Source organism: Citrus sinensis, chromosome 6, assembly GCF_022201045.2.
Source record: "Citrus sinensis cultivar Valencia sweet orange chromosome 6, DVS_A1.0, whole genome shotgun sequence".
NCBI classification, from domain to species: Eukaryota; Viridiplantae; Streptophyta; class Magnoliopsida; order Sapindales; family Rutaceae; genus Citrus; species Citrus sinensis.
The window spans coordinates 2,201,110-2,220,551 of record NC_068561.1 but is presented as its reverse complement, the minus strand read 5'-3'; the positions used below and the strand labels follow the sequence as shown (position 1 = coordinate 2,220,551).

At 48.3% G+C, this 19,442-nt stretch overlaps 1 pseudogene; it reads left to right on the top strand.

Annotated features, from left to right (window-relative positions):
* Window positions 1–9,423: 9,423 nt before the first annotated feature.
* LOC102609982 (uncharacterized) lies at window positions 9,424–11,541 on the top strand (annotated as a pseudogene).
* The last annotated feature ends 7,901 nt before the right edge of the window (window positions 11,542–19,442 follow it).

Here is a 19,442-nt window from a genome sequence, read left to right as displayed (position 1 = left end):
ATGCAGATGTCTGATTATAAGAATCCATACATCCATTATCCGGTAAGGATCTCGGGTTGAATAGTGCACATTCTTCAGCATGTAAATCTTGTTAAGAGTTCTGGGAACATTCACAGAGAGAAGAGCAAATTGTCACGGGATGAGTGTTTTGCGCAGCTAACCCGTGCGACACTTAGACAACTTTGCTGAATGTTGCTAAGTAAGCCTAGAGCTTCTCGAACTAGAGAAGAGAGCAATGGAGCCGAATAAGAAAACTTGTATTGCACAAAGAGAGATTACAAAGCTTGAGTTGCTTACAATGCTTGTTGTTGTGTTCGTTAGAAGCAAATGCCTAATGCCATCCCATATTTATAGGGGAGGCTTGCCAAGCTCTAGAGATTCTAGAGAATTCTACAACTTCCTAGCTATTTACATGTGCTGGAATTGTAAGGAGAATTCTAGAGTATTTACAAGCTCACATGTGCTAGAGTTGCCTAGAACTTTCCGGAATTGGGCCAAGCTAGCACTCTTGGCCTTGTGTTGGGCTCTTGGTGAGCAAATTGGGCTACGAATTTGGGCGGTCCGCGACATCCTCCCCCAACTAAGCTCGCGGCGTCCTCGTCGCGCTCTTGTGCTTGAAGTGTTGGATGTGCTCGGCGAATTGCCACAAATCATCTTCACGTTCCCAAGTGGCTTCGCTCTCGGGGAGGTTTTTCTATTTCACCAAGTACTCGTTGTGTGCTGGCACGCCCCTCCTCGAAACCACGCGGTCCGCAATGATGTAGTCTACATCTTTGTCGAACGCGGTGACAACGGCAGTTGGCGCGCGTCTTGATTCTCTGCGACTTGGGTCTCCCATGTCTTCGTGATATGGCTTGAGAAGGCTCACATGGAAGACCGGATGGATCTTGAGTCTTGGCGGAAGTTGGAGTTGATACGAGACGTTGCCCACACGTCAAACAACTCGGAAGGGTCCCTCGTGCATCCGCAGCGATCCATCCTTTTTCTTTTGGAAGAGGACCAGTGCACCAAATGGGGCCTTTGAGGGGCGAATGTAGCCTGCGTCCAGCAAGTCTTTGAGTTGTCTCTGCAACTCCTCTATTTCGGGTGGCACCATGCGGTAGGGTGCCAAGGCTGGTGGCTTCGCGCCGTGTTCCAGCTCGATCGCATGATCTACCTCTCGTCGAGGTGGGAGCTTCTTCGGAAGTTCTGGAGGCATCACGTCCTTGTACTCGTTGAGGACTTTTTGTATTTGCGGAGGGACTTGGCTTGGCGACGTTATGCTATTTCCTTCCTCGTTTAGTTCCCGAATGGAGGCCAAGAAGCTTGGGTCTTTCTTGAAAGCCCTTTTGAATTGCATGGCGGATAGTGTCTTCTCCTCGGACTTGCCTCGTTCCGTGGGAACCATGCATGCCTTACTCCCGTCGAGGATGCTTAGGGAGTTTGTAGCGGGCAGCGGGAAGGCATGGACTTGGTCAAAGAATTCCATGCCGAGGACCATCTTGAAGTCGTCCATGGGCACAATGGAGAAGTCGAGCTTTCCGCTCCACGTACCGAGTGTGATGTGCATGCCTTGTGCGATTCCCGCAATTGGCTTGGCGGGTGAGTTTACCGCTTTCATCGTACCTCCTTCCTTGGTGGCCTTGAGGCCTAAGCGTTTGGCCTCGTTTACGGACATGAAGTTATGCGTCGCTCCCGTGTCTAGCAGCGCGCGAACGGACTGACCGTTCACCTTTGCGCTTACATACATGAGCCCTTTCTTGACGAGTGCGGGCTGTTGGCGATTGAGTGCGCCGAGGCATTGGAGAGAAGTTGGAGTTGATACGAGACGTTGCCCACACGTCGAACAACTCGGAAGGGTCCCTCGTGCATCCGCAGCGATCCATCCTTTTTCTTTTGGAAGAGGACCAGTGCACCAAATGGGGCCTTTGAGGGGCGAATGTAGCCTGCGTCCAGCAAGTCTTTGAGTTGTCTCTGCAACTCCTCTATTTCGGGTGGCACCATGCGGTAGGGTGCCAAGGCTGGTGGCTTCGCGCCTTGTTCCAGCTCGATCGCATGATCTACCTCTCGTCGAGGTGGGAGCTTCTTCGGAAGTTCTGGAGGCATCACGTCCTTGTACTCGTTGAGGACTTTTTGTATTTGCGGAGGGACTTGGCTTGGCGACGTTATGCTATTTCCTTCCTCGTTTAGTTCCCGAATGGAGGCCAAGAAGCTTGGGTCTTTCTTGAAAGCCCTTTTGAATTGCATGCCGGATAGTGTCTTCTCCTCGGACTTGCCTCGTTCCGTGGGAACCATGCATGCCTTACTCCCGTCGAGGATGCTTAGGGAGTTTGTAGCGGGCAGCGGGAAGGCATGGACTTGGTCAAAGAATTCCATGCCGAGGACCATCTTGAAGTCGTCCATGGGCACAATGGAGAAGTCGAGCTTTCCGCTCCACGTACCGAGTGTGATGTGCACGCCTTGTGCGATTCCCGCAATTGGCTTGGCGGGTGAGTTTACCGCTTTCATCGTACCTCCTTCCTTGGTGGCCTTGAGGCCTAAGCGTTTGGCCTCGTTTACGGACATGAAGTTATGCGTCGCTCCCTTGTCTAGCAGCGCGCGAACGGACTGACCGTTCACCTTTGCGCTTACATACATGAGCCCTTTCTTAACGAGTGCGGGCTGTTGGCGATTGAGTGCGCCGAGGCATTGGAGAGAAGTTGGAGTTGATACGAGACGTTGCCCACACGTCGAACAACTCGGAAGGGTCCCTCGTGCATCCGCAGCGATCCATCCTTTTTCTTTTGGAAGAGGACCAGTGCACCAAATGGGGCCTTTGAGGGGCGAATGTAGCCTGCGTCCAGCAAGTCTTTGAGTTGTCTCTGCAACTCCTCTATTTCGGGTGGCACCATGCGGTAGGGTGCCAAGGCTGGTGGCTTCGCGCCTTGTTCCAGCTCGATCGCATGATCTACCTCTCGTCGAGGTGGGAGCTTCTTCGGAAGTTCTGGAGGCATCACGTCCTTGTACTCGTTGAGGACTTTTTGTATTTGCGGAGGGACTTGGCTTGGCGACGTTATGCTATTTCCTTCCTCGTTTAGTTCCCGAATGGAGGCCAAGAAGCTTGGGTCTTTCTTGAAAGCCCTTTTGAATTGCATGGCGGATAGTGTCTTCTCCTCGGACTTGCCTCGTTCCGTGGGAACCATGCATGCCTTACTCCCGTCGAGGATGCTTAGGGAGTTTGTAGCGAGCAGCGGGAAGGCATGGACTTGGTCAAAGAATTCCATGCCGAGGACCATCTTGAAGTCGTCCATGGGCACAATGGAGAAGTCGAGCTTTCCGCTCCACGTACCGAGTGTGATGTGCACGCCTTGTGCGATTCCCGCAATTGGCTTGGCGGGTGAGTTTACCGCTTTCATCGTACCTCCTTCCTTGGTGGCCTTGAGGCCTAAGCGTTTGGCCTCGTTTACGGACATGAAGTTATGCGTCGCTCCCGTGTCTAGCAGCGCGCGAACGGACTGACCGTTCACCTTTGCGCTTACATACATGAGCCCTTTCTTGACGAGTGCGGGCTATTGGCGATTGAGTGCGCCGAGGCATTGGAGAGAACCCATGTTGAGTTAGGGTTCCTCTGTGGACATTGTAGGGTTGCTCTTGAGTTGGGCAGCAAGAGCGTTAAGAGGTACAGTCGCGTACCCAATGAGGACCATTGCATATGAAGCATGGGCTTCACAGCTTTGGCGCCTCCTTCTTGCCCTCCGATTTTCCTTGCCCTCTCTTGTCGCTAGGCAGCTTTTTCTGCCCCCAATCTTTGCGGTTGTTGCCCTTGTCCTTGCGACTCTCTCCCCCACCTTTGCCTTGGTTGGCCTTTTTGTCCTTGGATTGGGTAGAGTATTCGGTGAACGATTCCGCAATAGCGATGGCATCGTCAAGTGTTTGAACACCACGCCTATCAAGCTCGGTCTTGGCCCAATCCTTGAGGCCATCTTGGAAGTAGAAGAGCGAATCCTTGTCGGACATGTCACTTATCTCCAACATAAGGGTAGTGAACTCATTGATGTAGTCCCGAATGCTACCCGATTGCTTGAGGCGACGTAAGCGCGCTCGCACTTCCTTCTCTGCATTGCTTGGGGCGAACTGCTTTCGGAGTTCTTGCTTGAAGTCGGCCCAAGTGTCGATGGTGCAAATGCCCTTGCCCATCTCGCCATGCTTGCGACGCCACCATAGTTGTGCAGCGCCTCTAAGGTAGGTGGGTGCAGTGCCCACTTTCGATGCCTCATCTCGGACACCCATGGCATTTAAGTATTGATCGAGCCCAAAGAGGAAATTGTCCACGATTGTGGCATTGCGTGTGCCATCGTAAGTGTCAGGCTTTGGCACGTCAATGCGGCGCGCATCACTCGAGTTTGCGAAAGCTGGACTAGCGGAGAGTGTGCGCTTGTGCCATGCCCAATCCGAGTGGACTTCATCCACTTCCGTACGGACAGCGCGTAGTTTGTCCTGAACAAAACTACGAAGTTTGAGCAACTCATCATGGAAAGAACGAAACTCACCTCGGAGAGTGTTCGCTTGCTCTTGGATGAGAGCTTTTGTTGCCACCGTGAACTCGGCGTATTCCCCCTCGAGACCGTCCACTCGTTCCTCTAATCCCTCGAGGCTATCTTGAGCGGCGGACAATGTGATTTCGAGAGTAGTCACACGAGGCTCCAACGCATCCACGAATGGGGCCTTGGACTTGCCGCGAGTCTTGCCTTGGGCGCGTTCTCCCTCTCGGCCGCGGCTTGGTTCCGGTGGAACATCCACACCAACAACACCCTCTTGTGCTACATTCGAAGGGTTGGCCATTTCTCGTGAGCTAACTTGCGCGCGTGCAAACCTTAGCTCTGATACCACTTGTCACGGGATGAGTGTTTTGCGCAGCTAACCCGTGCGGCACTTAGACAACTTTGCCGAATGTTGCTAAGTAAGCCTAGACCTTCTCGAACTAGAGAAGAGAGCAATGGAGACGAATAAGAAAACTTGTATTGTACAAAGAGAGATTACAAAGCTTGAGTTGCTTACAATGCTTGTTGTTGTGTTCGTTGGATGCAAATGCCTAATGCCATCCCATATTTATAGGGGAGGCTTGCCAAGCTTTAGAGATTCTAGAGAATTCTATAACTTCCTAGCTATTTACATGTGCTGGAATTGTAAGGAGAATTCTAGAGTATTTACAAGCTCACATGTGCTAGAGTTGCCTAGAACTTTCCAGAATTGGGCCAAGCTAGCACTCTTGGCCTTGTGTTGGGCTCTTGGTGAGCAAATTGGGCTACGAATTTGGGCGGTCCGCGACAAAATGCTCATCATTTTTTCTGGTTGTGGCACCTAATTTTACCATCCTTTGGCTAATTTTCAATTAAGAAAAAGTGTAGATAAACAAACACAGTTCTAATTGCATAACAATAATTCGAAACCTAAGAAAAGAACTCAATTTCATAAAAGCTAGACTGAATTGGGTTCCAAGCAGACCCCACATAACAATTAATTCACAATTCTTGTTTACTTTTTTTGTAGGCAAGCTTTTACTTGAGCCACTACATCGAGGTAGGCTTTTGATTCAATTCTCAGTGTGACCTGTTTAACTCTCAAAATTTAACTTGAACTGCTTGAATATACGTAGATTTCTTTGACATTTTAAATTGACGTTCTTACCATGGTTCATTATACCAATTGCTATCTATAGAAAAGTTTAAGCTTGCAATTTCCTTGGTTTGTCTTCCTTAGCATCTTTTGTGCTTCCCAAATAAATTTTATGGTTTGTACAAAGACTTTCAAAATGAATTTCGGAAGCATGGTTGATTTTACACATCCTTGTTTTTGTTTATTTGTAGTTGCATTGATCCTTGTACATATCTCTTATTGTTTAATATATAATTTTTTGTTTCTTAGAAAAAAACAAAAGCTTTTCATGTCAGACCTTTCTCCTGTATTATTTTTCTTTTCCTATGTCCTTTTTAACTGCTAATTAATATTCTGTTTTGAAGGATTTAGAGAATTTCCTTTGAGATTCATTTTTGAACATGTGCATCGTCTCTGTAATTACTTCAATTCAACTTAGTCATAGATTGCGGGCGGGAAGCTCATGATGGAGAATGCCAAAGTGAAGGCCATCCTCGAATGGGAACCTCCCTCGAAAGTGCCCGAGCTTCGCTCATTCCTTGGGCTGGTGAATTACTACCGCCGCTTCATCAAGGGCTATTCGGCCAAGGCGGCACCCTTAACGGATATGCTCAAGAAAAACAGAACGTGGTATTGGTCCGAAGAGTGCCAACGCGCATTTGAGGAGTTGAAAAGAGCAATTTCGGAGGAACCCGTCCTTGCTCTTCCGGACCACACTAAAGCCTTCGAAGTCCAAACAGATGCCTCGGATTTCGCCATAGGAGGAGTCCTCATGCAAGAAGGCCACCCTATAGCATTCGAGAGTCGAAAGCTAAATGATACGGAACGCCGCTACACGGTACAAGAAAAGGAGATGACAGCCATCATCCATTGTCTAAGAGTGTGGCGACATTACTTGCTTGGCTCACACTTCACAATCATGACGGACAACGTAGCGACAAGCTACTTCCAAACTCAAAAGAAGTTGAGTCCGAAGCAAGCACGGTGGCAAGATTTTCTAGCGGAATTCGACTACCGACTCGAGTACAAACCGGGGAAAGCCAATGTTGTTGCGGACGCTCTAAGCCGCAAAGCCGAATTGGCAACTCTTAGCATGAGCCAACCGAAGTCCGACCTTGTCTCACGCATCAAGGAAGGCCTCCAACAAGATCCGTTAGCAAAGGATTTGTTGGAGAAGGTGCTCAAAGGCAAGACAAGGCGATTTTGGCAAGAGGAAGGCATCCTCCTCATTAAGGGAGATCGACTGTTCGTGCCAAGGTGGGGAAACTTGCGAAAGGAAGTAATCAAGGAGTGCCACGACTCCAAGTGGGCTGGTCACCCAAGAATCGAGCGCACCACCGCACTAGTTCAAGCCTCGTATTTTTGGCCGCACATGAGGGACGACATCGAGTCATATGTGCGAACTTGTCTTGTGTGCCAACAAGATAAGGTGGATCATCAACTCCCAGTGGGATTGTTGGAGCCGCTACCACTAGCAACAAGGCCATGGGAAAGTGTCTCCATGGACTTCATCACATCGCTGCCCAAGTCCGAAGGGTGTGGCAGCATCATGGTTGTTGTCGACCGATACAGCAAGTATGCCACATTCATTGCCGCACCAGTCGATTGCAAAGCAAATGAGGCAGCCCGCCTATTCGTCAAGCACATTGTGAAGCTTTGGGGAGTTCCAAGGAGCATTGTGAGCGACCGAGACCCTCGGTTCACTGGGCGTTTTTTAACGGAGCTCTTCAAGATGTTGGGGACTGATCTCAAGTTCTCGACAAGCTTCCACCCACAAACGGATGGGCAGACCGAGCGCATTAATGGCCTCCTCGAAATGTACTTGAGGCATTATGTGAGCGCTCATCAGCGGGATTGGGCGAAACTACTCGACATCGCCCAATTTTCTTATAACTTGCAGCGAAGTGAGGCTACGGGCAAGAGTCTGTTCGAGATCATCATGGGATTCCAGCCCATGACCCCCAACACCATAGCCTCGACTTACGGAGGGAAAAGCCCCGCGGCACACAAGCTCGCCCGCGAATTGCATGAGAAAGCGAACATCACGCGAGCCTACCTCGACAAAGCCGCGAGGAAAATGAAGAAATGGGCGGATACAAGGAGGCGGCATGTTGAGTACAAGGAAGGTGATCAAGTCATGATCAAGCTCGTACCCCAACAGTTCAAGACTTTGCAGAAAGTTCACAAGGGGTTAGTGAGGCGCTACGAGGGACCCTTCCGAGTTGTTCGACACGTGGGCAACGTCTCGTATCAACTCCAACTTCCGCCAAGACTCAAGATCCATCCGGTCTTCCATGTGAGCCTTCTCAAGCCATATGACGAAGACATGGGAGACCCAAGTCGCGGAGAATCAAGGCGCGCGCCAACTGCCGTTGTCACCGCATTCGACAAAGATGTGGACTACATCATTGCAGACCACGTGGTTTCGAGGAGGGGCGTGCCAGCACATAGCGAGTACTTAGGTAGGGGAGGATGTTGTGGACCGCCCAATTCGCTAGCCCAATTGCCCACAATTTCGGGCTAGAGAGCCAACACAAGGCCAAGAGTGCTAGCTTGGCCCAATTCCGGAAAGTTCTAGGCAAATCTAGAACATGTGAGCTTGTAAATACTCTAGAATTCTCCTTACAATTCCAGCACATGTAAATAGCTAGGAAGTGGTAGAATTCTCTAGAATCTCTAGAGCTTGGCAAGCCTCCCCTATAAATATGGGATGGCATTAGGCATTTGCATCCAACAAACACAACAACAAGCATTGAGCACTCAAGCATTGTAATCTCTCCTTTGTACAATACAAGTTTCTTATTCGGCTCCATTGCTTTCTTCTTTAGTTCGAGAAGCTCTAGGCTTACTTAGCAATATTCGGCAAAGTTGTCTAAGTGTCGCACGGGTTAGCTGCACAAAATACTCATCCCGTGACAAAGGGCTACCTAAATTGGAAAATTTAAAGACTGATGGTGTTCAAGAGCTAACATATTTATGGCAGAGTGAAACTCAGTTGTTGCATGACATTCAATCCCTTAACTGGCTGAAGATTTCCTTGGTAACAGAGGAAGAACATGACCAGCAACAGCCAGAGTTGCCGTACAGGCTTCAATTTTTGGAATTGCGTATTTGTGAAGGCCTTACAAGGCTCCCACAAGCATTGCTCACCCTTAGTTCCCTTACAGAGATGCGGATATATCTTTGCACTTCACTTGTTTCATTTCCAGAGGTTGCTCTGCCTTCCCAGTTGAGAACAGTTAAAATTGAAGATTGCAATGCTTTAGAATCCTTACCTGAGGCATGGATGCAAAATAACAGTACACCTCTTAAAAGTCTGGCCATTAATAGCAGTACATCTCTTGAAGCGGCTGATTATCTTTAGATGTGATAATTTAAGGTCTTTGACAGGGGAACAGGACATCCGCAGTCGCAGCAGTGGGTGCACCTCCCTCACATCCTTTTCTGCCACACTGGAGCACCTTCAGGTCAGTTATTGCTCGAATTTTATTTTCTTGACACGGAATGGACATCTACCTCAGGCTCTTAAGTACCTCGATGTCCAAGGCTGTTCGAAGCTTGAGTCGTTAGCAAAAAGGTTGGATTGGGTTCTTTCTTTGAACTTTGCTCACACTTCCCACGTCCGAAGCCTCTACTTGTTGGGTTCTTTCTCTGTCACGGCAGCGCTATCCGTGCCAGCCTATTCCAGGTATAGCCTTTAACCCCCTCTCTGGTTGTTGTTGATTGGGTTTTTGTATTGTGGGTTCTGTATTTGTCCCTTTTGTACCCATACATTTGAATATTCTGTGCTTTCCCTTTTTAAACTTCAATATGTCAAAACAGAAAGGAAAAATAATTGTAGATGAGAGTGATGAAGAGATAGAGGATTTATATCCCCATCTGTTTGGACCCAGTGATCCTCTTCACTCTTCTCGTAGTGTAGGTCCCTCCTATTACAGGGATACCCCTGAATACCCCCGTCCTATGGCCACTTCTCCTTTCCTTGAATTAGAGCTTGTAGGAAACCAAGGTGGACCCACGTCGGGCTCTGGTGAGAACCATAGTTCTAGTGGGGCTGGGGTCCTTGAAGAAGTGGGTGACGGTGAGGGGAGCAGTTCTGAGCCGAGCAAACCCCCTAAGAAGAGAAACCTTGGTCATAGGGTGGAGGCGGATTCTTACCCTATCGATTATATAGCTTGTGCCACCACCCCAACTGACCTGCTCAAACTTAGAACCCTTTATAACATACCTGAAGAGGTTCTCTTTGTAATCCCCGGGAAAGATGACGTTCCTAGCCGACCTCCGAGGGGGTATGTGACGATGCATCTGGAGAGTTTCAAATTAGGAGCTCGGTTGCCCCTTCAATGTTATTTTGCCAAGATATTGGGTGGTATGCACCTGGCTCCTGGTTAGCTGCATCCAAATGAGTGGAGAGTTCTCTCAACTACGTATGTGCTATGGGAGAGGTGTGGATTAGAGGAGCCCTCCCTTGTTGAGGTAAAGCATTTGTACCAACTGCGGAGTAGCCCAAAGGAAGCAGGCTAGTACTACTTCATGTCAAGCTCTGCAAAGAGGAAGCCGATCACCGGATTTCCTTCCTCATATAAAAATTGAAAGAACAAATTCTTCTTTACTTGAGGAAATTGGTGCCCAGCAGCCCGTTCGCTTGGTGGTGATATTCACCTTTCAACGCGCTTTGTCACCCCAGGTCGTTTATTTATTGCTTATTTTCTTTCTCCAATCGTCACTTATCGGGTTCTTTAACCTTGTTTTGCTCTTTCAGAGTCGTGGGGTTTGATCAAAGAGCTTGACGACAGACCCTTGCTCCAGGTGGAGACTGCTTTAGTGAACGCGTCTACCTGCCAAGATCTCTTGTCATTAACAAACCTGGTCGGTTCGCGTTTAGTGGACGTAGCTGCCGGAATGGATAACAAGATCCTCAGCGCCATGACCAGAAAGCGTGGTCGGGCTCCAAGCAGCTCCAGCAATCCTCCTCCTCCTCCGTCGAAGAAAGCCAGTGTTGGTCCTTCTAAGGCTTCTGTTCCTGCTCTGCCCCCTCCTCCACCTCGAAAGAGCGGTGGGGAGAAAACTACCGACAAGAGCTCTGAGGTTAGCATTCACTCTAGGGACCGATCCTCTCCTCTTCCGCCTCGTGATCAGGGTGACTATCTGGCCTCGTACCAGAGGGACTTTGGGAAGTCAGTGGGACCGAAAATGGTTAAGGATATTGAGAGCATGAGTCTCAATGAATTGGCTGGTTCTGTCTAAAGGGTCTCCTTCAAGCTGGCTACTATAGTTTCTTGTTATAAGAATAGGGTCACGCGCCATGAGAGGAAGCTTCAAGCTGACAACCAGGACTTGAAGTAAAGAGCTGAGTCTGCCGACCGCTCAAAGGAAAAGCTGCTTGATCTGCAAAAGCAGATCATGGATCTGGAAGAAAAGGTGGCCATGGCTGAATCCAACTCTACCAAGCTTGAGGGTGAGTTGGGTGATTTGAAATCTGACCTCCAGACTACTCAAAGCGAGCGAGATACCTTGAAGATGGCCCTTGAGGGGGAAATCAAGTCTCTGAATGAACAGTTGGCCGAGCTGAAAGGTAAATCTGCCGATGTGGGTGATCGGCTGGATGCAGAGTATAACTCTGGTCTCGCTTTTTGCTACAAGTGCATCATGTTTGTGCTTAAGGAAGAATACCCCGAGCTCGACATGAGCAAGCTTAAAGTTGGAGTGCAGAAATATATGGCCGAGGCCGACCAGGGGGATAAGGGGCAGGGTGACTAGGATCAGGTGGAGGCTCCTTTAGGTGGGGTGCAGGAGGGGGAAGCAGGGGATCGTGCTCTTGAAGTAGGTCAAGGATCAGTGCCCACTCCCCCCGATGTTGCTGATCTTCTTCTTCCTAAAATTGCTGATCCTTCGACTACGGAGGCGGCTGAACATCATAACCCTTAGGCTTATCTTTCTATAAATTTCAGACTTTTATTTGTTTTGTAAACATTTGAGTATAAATTTTTTATGCTTTCTGTTGGCCCCTTTTTTTTTATAGTTTTGCTTATGGATCGTTTCTGCAAATTTCCTTAATATATTTAGTTGGCTTTGCATGCTGGTCCTTTAATAGACCGAGTAGGGATGGGCATTTGTTTGCCATAGCCAAATTTGTAGATTTGTCTGCTGGTCTTTTAGGTGACAGAGCAGGATTAGGCATTTACTTGCCTTTGTAGAATTTCGTGAAATTACCTGCTGGTCCTTAAGAGACCGAGCAGGAATAGGCACTTGCTTGCCTTAGTAAAATTTCGTGAAATTGCCTGCTGGTCCTTAGGCGACCGAGCAGGAATAGGCACTTGCTTGCCTCAGTAAAATTTCGTGAAAATGCCTGCTGGTCCTTAGGCGACCGAGCAGGAATAGGCACTTGCTTGCCTCAGTAAAATTTCGTGAAAATGCCTGCTGGTCCTTAGGCGACCGAGCAGGAATAGGCACTTGCTTGCCTTAGTAAAATTTCGTGAAAATGCCTGCTAGTCCTTAGGGGACCAAGCAGGAATAGGCACTTGCTTGCCTTAGTAAAATTTCGTGAAAATGCCTGCTGGTCCTTAGGGGACCGAGCAGGAATAGGCACTTGCTTGCCTTAGTAAAATTTCGTGAAAATGCCTACTGGTCCTTAGGCGACCGAGCAGGAATAAGCACTTGCTTGCCTTAGTAAAATTCAATGGATTCTACTAGCAGGGGAATTTTATGTTGAATTCATCTTTATTGAAACATGCATGGGTTACAGAAATGTGAAATATATGCATGTGCCACAAGTCATCATGCATTTAACAGAAATAACTTATCGAAATAAATACTTGGTAAAGCACTTTGCTTACTGGAAGTACTTCTTCAAGTGTTCAGCGTTGCATGACTTCTTCACATCTCGTCCATCTGGGTAAGCCAGCTTGTAAGCTCCTGGTCCAGTCGCTCGTATTACCCTGTAAAGACCTTCCCATTTCGGGCCAAGAGCGCCATGGTTAGGATCCCTAGTGTTTTAGTTCACCTTCCTAAGCACCCAATCTTCTGCTCGGAACTGCCTCACGCGTACGTTCTTGTTGTAATAACGCATGATTCTTTACTGATATTAGGTCACTCTCTGCGAGGCCCCTTCCCTTTTCTTCTCCAATAGGTCCAGGTTCAAGCAGATCTGCTCGTCGTTTTGCTCTTCGTTGAAGTATTCTGTTCGATGTGTCCCCACTCCAATTTCTGCTGGGATTATCGCCTCATGACCAAAAGCTAAAGCAAACCAGGTTTCCCCCGTGGTAGTTTTGTGGGTTGTCCGGTAAGCCCATAACATTCTTGGTAGCTTGTTGACCCAAGCTCCCTTCTTCTCTCCCAACCTGGTTTTCAGGAGTTTCTTTTTTACTTTGTTAGCTGCTTCCACCTGTCCGTTTGCTTAGGGGTGTGCTGGGGTGCAGAATTTCACGTCCACCCCCAAGTTTTGGCAAAATTCTCTGAAGTTGTTGTTGTCAAACTGCCTACCATTGTCTGTAATGATGGCATAGGGGATCCCATATCTGCAGATGATATTCTTCCAAATAAAATCTGTTGTCTTTTTCTCCGTGATTTGACTAAGGACTCCCACTTCTACCCATTTGGTGAAGTAATCTATAGCTATAATTGCATGCGTTGCTGCTCCTCGGCCTTCAGGTAACGGGCCAATCAGGTCAATTCCCCACTGAGCAAAAGGCCATGGGGATGACATGGTGGTTAGCCTTTCTGGGGGCTGAGCAGGAACCTCTGAAAAGTTCTGGCAAACCTTACAGTTTTTTGCCATTCCCTTTGCATCCTGGTGCATGGTCGGCTAAAAGTATCCTTGCCGGAGTGCTTTGAAAGCCAAAGTTTTCGCCCCCGAATGGTTGCCATAAATTCCTTCATGAATTTCCCTCAGCACATAATCTGCTTCCTCGTCATCCAAACATCTTAAAAGGGGCAAGGTGAATCCTCAGCGGTAGAGTATCCCATCGAGTAGCGTATACCTTGCTGCCCGACATTTCAACTTCCTTGCTTGCTTCTTATCCTCCGGTAAGATGCCTTCTTGGATATATGAGAGAATAGGGTCTATCCAGGATTCTTCGGTGCTCACTCGCATTACTTCTGCTTCTTCCCCTATGCTTGGCGAGGTTCTCACTTCTAGTGGAACTGATTTGGGTAATTTTGGATCTGCAATTGCGGCCATTCTGGCCAACATATCTACTCAGTAATTTTCATTCCAGGATATCTGCCTTATTTCTACCTCTCGGAAGAGCTCAACCATTTGCTTCGCCTTCTTCAAATAAAGCCCCAACTTCTCTTCCTTTAATTGGAATTGGTCGCAGAGCTGATTACAGACTAGCTGGGAATCTGCTCGGATTTCTACTTTCTCAGGTCGTAGTGCGTGTGCAAGCCCGAGCCCAGTAATGAAGGCCTCATATTCAACTTGGTTATTCATAAGCTGGAACTCAAATTTTACTACATAAGATCCCTCGACCCTTTCTGGGCTCCGTATTACAACTCCTGCTCCGGATCCTTGTTCACTACGTGACCCCATTAACCATTACCAGACACACCCCCTTTGGATTCTCCTGTTCCACTGGTTGCTCCTCCTGGACTTATTCCCCTGGTTCAACACGGTCAACCATAAAATCAGCCAGGGCTTGGGCCTTGATTGCTCCTCGGGGTTTATAGGATAGGTCGAACTCGCTCAGCTCCACGAACCACTTTACTAACCGACCAGATGCATATGGTTTTTGGAGTGTTTGTCGAAAGGGTTGGTCAGTCATCACAACTATCGGGTGGGCCTGAAAATATGGTCTGAGCTTGCGTGCTGCCGTTATTAGAGCTAGTGCCCATTTCTCCATTAGTGGATATCTGGTTTCTGCGTCTACCAGGGCCTTGCTAGTGTAGTATACTGGGTGTTGCTTTCCTTTATCTTCTCTGACTAACACCGAGCTGGTTGCCCATTTAGAGATTGCTAAGTATAAATACAACTGGTCTCCCTCCCTTGGAGTCAATAACAACGGGGCGTGGGCCAGATATTCCTTCAGCTGCCCAAACGCTTTTTCACATTCTGACGTCTATTTCATCTTCCTCATTTTCTTTATGGTTTGGAAGAAAGGGTGGCATTTATCTGTGGCCCGCGAGATGAACCGGTTCAGTGCTGTTAATTTCCCTGTAAGGCTCTGCACCTCCTTAACTGTTCGGGGGGACTTCATTTCCGTTACTGTCCGTATTTTTTTCGGGTTGGCCTCGATCCCTCGGTGGCTCACCAGGAATCCCAAAAATTTACCCGAGCTAACTCCAAATGCACATTTCTCCGGGTTCAGCTTCATTTCATACTTCCTCAGCAATTCAAAGGTCTCTTTCAAGTGCTTCACATGATCCTTCGGGTCTTTAGACTTTGTGATCATATCATCCACGTATACCTCCATAGTATGACCAATCAATGGCTTGAAGATTTTATTCACTAACCTTTGATAGGTAGCTCCTGCATTTTTCAGGCCAAAAGACATTACCCTGTAATAAAACAAACATATGTTAGTTATAAAGGTAGTGCTCTCCTCGTCCTGCTCGTTCATGGGTATTTGGTTGTATCCTGAAAAGGCATCCATGAAGCTGAGCAGACTATGACCCGCCGTTGAATCCACCAATTGATCTATTTTTGGTAAGGGAAAACTGTCTTTCGGGCACGCCTTATTAAGGTCTGTGAAATCCACACATATTCTCCATTTCCCGTTGGCCTTCTTTACCAGCACTACATTGGAAATCCACTCCGGGTACTTAGCCTCCCTTATAAATCCCGCTTTCAACAGCTTATCCACCTCGGCATTTATGGCCTCGTACCTTTCTTGGTTAAAGCACCTCCTTTTCTGCCTCACCGGCCTTACCCCTTTCATGATTGCCAGCTTGTGGCAAGCTACCCCACGATCAATACCTGGCATGTCTTCATGAGACCAGGCAAATATATCTGCATGGGACTGTAGGCATTTCACCAGCTCGCCTTTTATTGCTTCGCCCAATTCTGACCTGACCTTAACCACTCTGCTCAGGTTATTCTTGCTTACAACAACCTCCTCCAGCTTCTCAACAGGTTCCTGGCGACCGTTTTTAGAATCTCCTCGGTTATCTAGAGAGGTAACCTATAGTGTCTCCTTGGCTGCTGTAGCGTAACAGCTCCTCGCCATTCTCTGGTCGCCTTTTACTACGCCAACAACTCCATTTACTCTGTACTTCAGTGCCAGGTAATGTGTGGATACAACGCATTGGCTTACCCTCATGAAAGGTCATCCCAGTATCATCTGGTAAGGGCTTCTTTCTTCTACCACAACAAAGTCCAGCATCATTGTTCTTTCAAACGGCTTTGATCCCACCGTAATTGGAAGTTCGATGATCCCCATAGGGGTTAACCGTCCTCCTCCAAATCCCTTCAAGGATGTATTTGTCCGTTCCAGTTTTAAGTATGAAATTCCCATATCATCTAGAGCCGACTTGAACAGTATGTTAACTAAGCTACCCGTGTCTATCAGTATTCGCTGCAATTCTGTACCGGCCACCATTGCCTTAATCACCAGTGCATCCTCATGAGGGTATAAAACACCCTCTTCGTCGTCCTATGTCCACATAATGGGAACTTACCTCATTTTTGCCCTCTTGGCTGCTGGCAAATTGAAAAGCACCTCTTTGCTGGTCATGGCATACCTCCCATAATTCTTCCGTGCCCTATTCGAATCCCCAGCCAATGTCGGCCCTCCTGCTATCACACGGATAGTGGGCTGTTCACGATCTAGGCTTTTCTCAACTCCCTCATCCCGCGTATACTGTGATTCGATGATGGGTGAAATTCCATCTACATATTCATCCAAGTATTGGTTCCTCACCAAATCCTCCACCTGAGTTTTTAGGTCACGACACTGGTTTATTGTGTGACCATGAGTATCATGGAATTTGCAGAATCTGCTCTTATTTGTGAGCAGGTTTTATTACGGGGGCAGGAGGGTATAGCAGGCTTCGCCCTTCGATCCTCTCATATAACTCCTCCATAGAGACTTTTAATGGGGTGTATTATCTATACGTCGAGCTCTGGTCAAGCAGTTGGACTGCTCGGCTATCCTGGGTATCGTCCCGAGCTGGCATTGATGGTAGCTGACTGGGTCGTCCAGCTCTGGAGTTGACTACATGTAGTGCCCTGGGAGCGTTGTGATAAGGGTGGGCAGCCAACTGCCGGAATTCTCGTTGACGCTCCGAGAGTAGGGGGCGTGGAGGCTGAGCCCGGCTGTGTTGGAACTGTTGTGGTCTCTGAGCTATGGGGTAAGGGCGGGACCGAGCTGATATCCCGCCCATTATTGAGGATTCCCCAACTCGCTTTCCCGACCCGCTCCCGTTCGGGGTTCTCCTTTCTTTTCGTCTCAGCTCCTCCAACTGTTCACTTTTTATCCTCGCCGATTTCTCCTATTCTATTTCTATATCACTCTTCGCCTGCTCATACCCCGCCGAATAATTCTGCACTAGGGGGCTTCTCAAGTTGTACCACAGTCGGCTTATCCTCACGCCCTCTTTTAATCCCCTCAATGCCTGCGGGTGATTGAAAGCTCCCAGATCAAGCACTGCCCGGTGGTATCATTTTACAAATTCCCGAAAGGATTCATGTTCCTCCTGTTTTATCCCTATCAGCTCCATCATATCGTCCTTTGGGGCTACTGCTCCTCGAAACTGCTCGACCAACTCTTGGCACATCTGCTCGTATCCTTTTATACTTCCTCGTGGCAGCTTGCGGTACCACTCTCGGGCTCGTCCCTCTAATGTCAATGGGAATACCCTGCACCTCTAAGCTAATGTTAGCCCCTGCACACCTGTCATGTCGTTGAAGCGTTCAATATGCACCAGTGGGTCATTTTGCCAGGAGTATTTGAGGTCGGGGAAGCGGAAATCTCTTGGGATTACAGTACCATGATCTCGGCTGATAACGGAGACTCTTCATCTAGCATTATCCTCCAACTCGGGGGCTTTCTCTTGCCCTGAATCTCCTCCATCACCTGCACCAATCTGCACACCTCACCCTCCAATTCTACAGCACAGTCAGGATCGCGTGCAGCTATCTGATCTCGCTCCTGCTCAGCATTCTGCGGTCACTGTCTGAGCTCTCCTTCATCAACATTGGCTCCTCGGCCACCAATTTCCAGTACTCGTCCGGAGCGAGGTTGGTCTCTCCCTTCATCCATGCGCTCCCCTGGAACCTTACCAGTATTTCTATGGGAATGCACCCCATGTGGTTGGTCTACCGGTGGAGAGATTTCCTCGACTCTACGCCTCCGGAGGCTGGGTTCTGCGTCAACTTCATCTCTCCCCACGAAGGTTTCATAGTCCCTTCTCCGTTCATCCCTCCGCTCATGCAATATGGCCGTAAGAGTCTCCATTTGCTTCTCCATCCGCTCCAGCCGATCTTGCATCATCATTTCTCGAGCTTCATTCGCAATCTCCTGGAGAGTGATTGTCTCAATAGTTTCATTGTCCTCCCCTAAGGCACCCTTCCTTGAAACATCCATAACTAATTATTTGTGTGCTTCCTCTGATGACTATTAGTTTGGTGGTAGCTTTTTATCCAGCTCCCCACAGACGGCGCCAAAATGTTGATGCTGAAATCTGCTCGCCCTTTACCCGACCAGATTTTTCCACCAACGCTTATATGTTTAATGGAATGATGTCACTCTTTTCTTGCCTTAACGATCGCTTACGTCACTGGGTTGAAATCACCCATTTTTATCTTGCTAAGCCTGCGTTCACAAAGAAATGGATCAGAGATGCCGGTGGTTTTACCGGCGTAAACCCTCCGATGCCTAAGTTAGCACAAGGTGTTTACGGGAAAACGGTTCAATTTAGATTTCGGAATGGCTTACGATTTACTCTCCTTTTAGGTAGAAAAACAGTCTAGTTTTAATTTGGCAGAGTTTTCCCTTCTCTCTCCGTTTTTTCATCCCTTTCTTCATTGATTTCTTCCTCTTTTATAGCCGCTGTCCCACGTTTCTATTCACCCTTCATCCCCCCTTTCTCGGGTAGTGGCAGCCCCTCATGGGACTCTAACTGCTACATTGTGGGCAAACGTGGGACACCGTGTCCCCCTCAACGTTTCTGGGAAAAGCGCAACTGTCGTGATTTTGTGAGATCGTGTTCCCGCTCTTTGGGGAAGGGATATCTGCTCGGCATATGTCTCTAGTCGGTATATTCCTCTGGCTGGTACTCGTCTTTGGTCGGCCCATGTTTGTGAAAGGCTCATTATCAGTGTTCTGCTCGTACCACTCGGCTGAGGTGATCCAACCCGGGGTGAGGATGATGGCATGGCTGAGCTGGTGCTGGCATGGCTGAGCTGGTGCTCTTATTTACTTAACATGAATATCCAAATCTTGAGTCATTTCCAGAAGGAGGATTGCCTTCTACGAAACTGACGGAGCTTACGATATGGGATTGTGAGAATCTGAAGGCCTTACCCAACTGCATGCACAATCTCACCTCTCTTCTAAATTTACAAATACGATGGTGCCCTAGCGTGGTATCATTCCCAGAGGATGGTTTTCCCACCAACCTCCAATCTCTTGAGGTTGATGATCTGAAGATATCAAAGCGATTGCTCGAGTGGGGATTGCACAGATTCGCCTCTCTCAGGGAATTACGAATTAGAAGAGGATGCCCAGACCTGGTGTCATCTCCACGGTTTCCTGCCTCTCTAATCCAACTGAGGATTTCAGATATGCCAAGTCTGGAACGCCTGTCCTCAATTGGTGAAAACCTCACTTCATTGGAATTTCTAGATCTCGATAATTGTCCGAAGCTCAAATACTTTTCAAAACAGGGCCTGC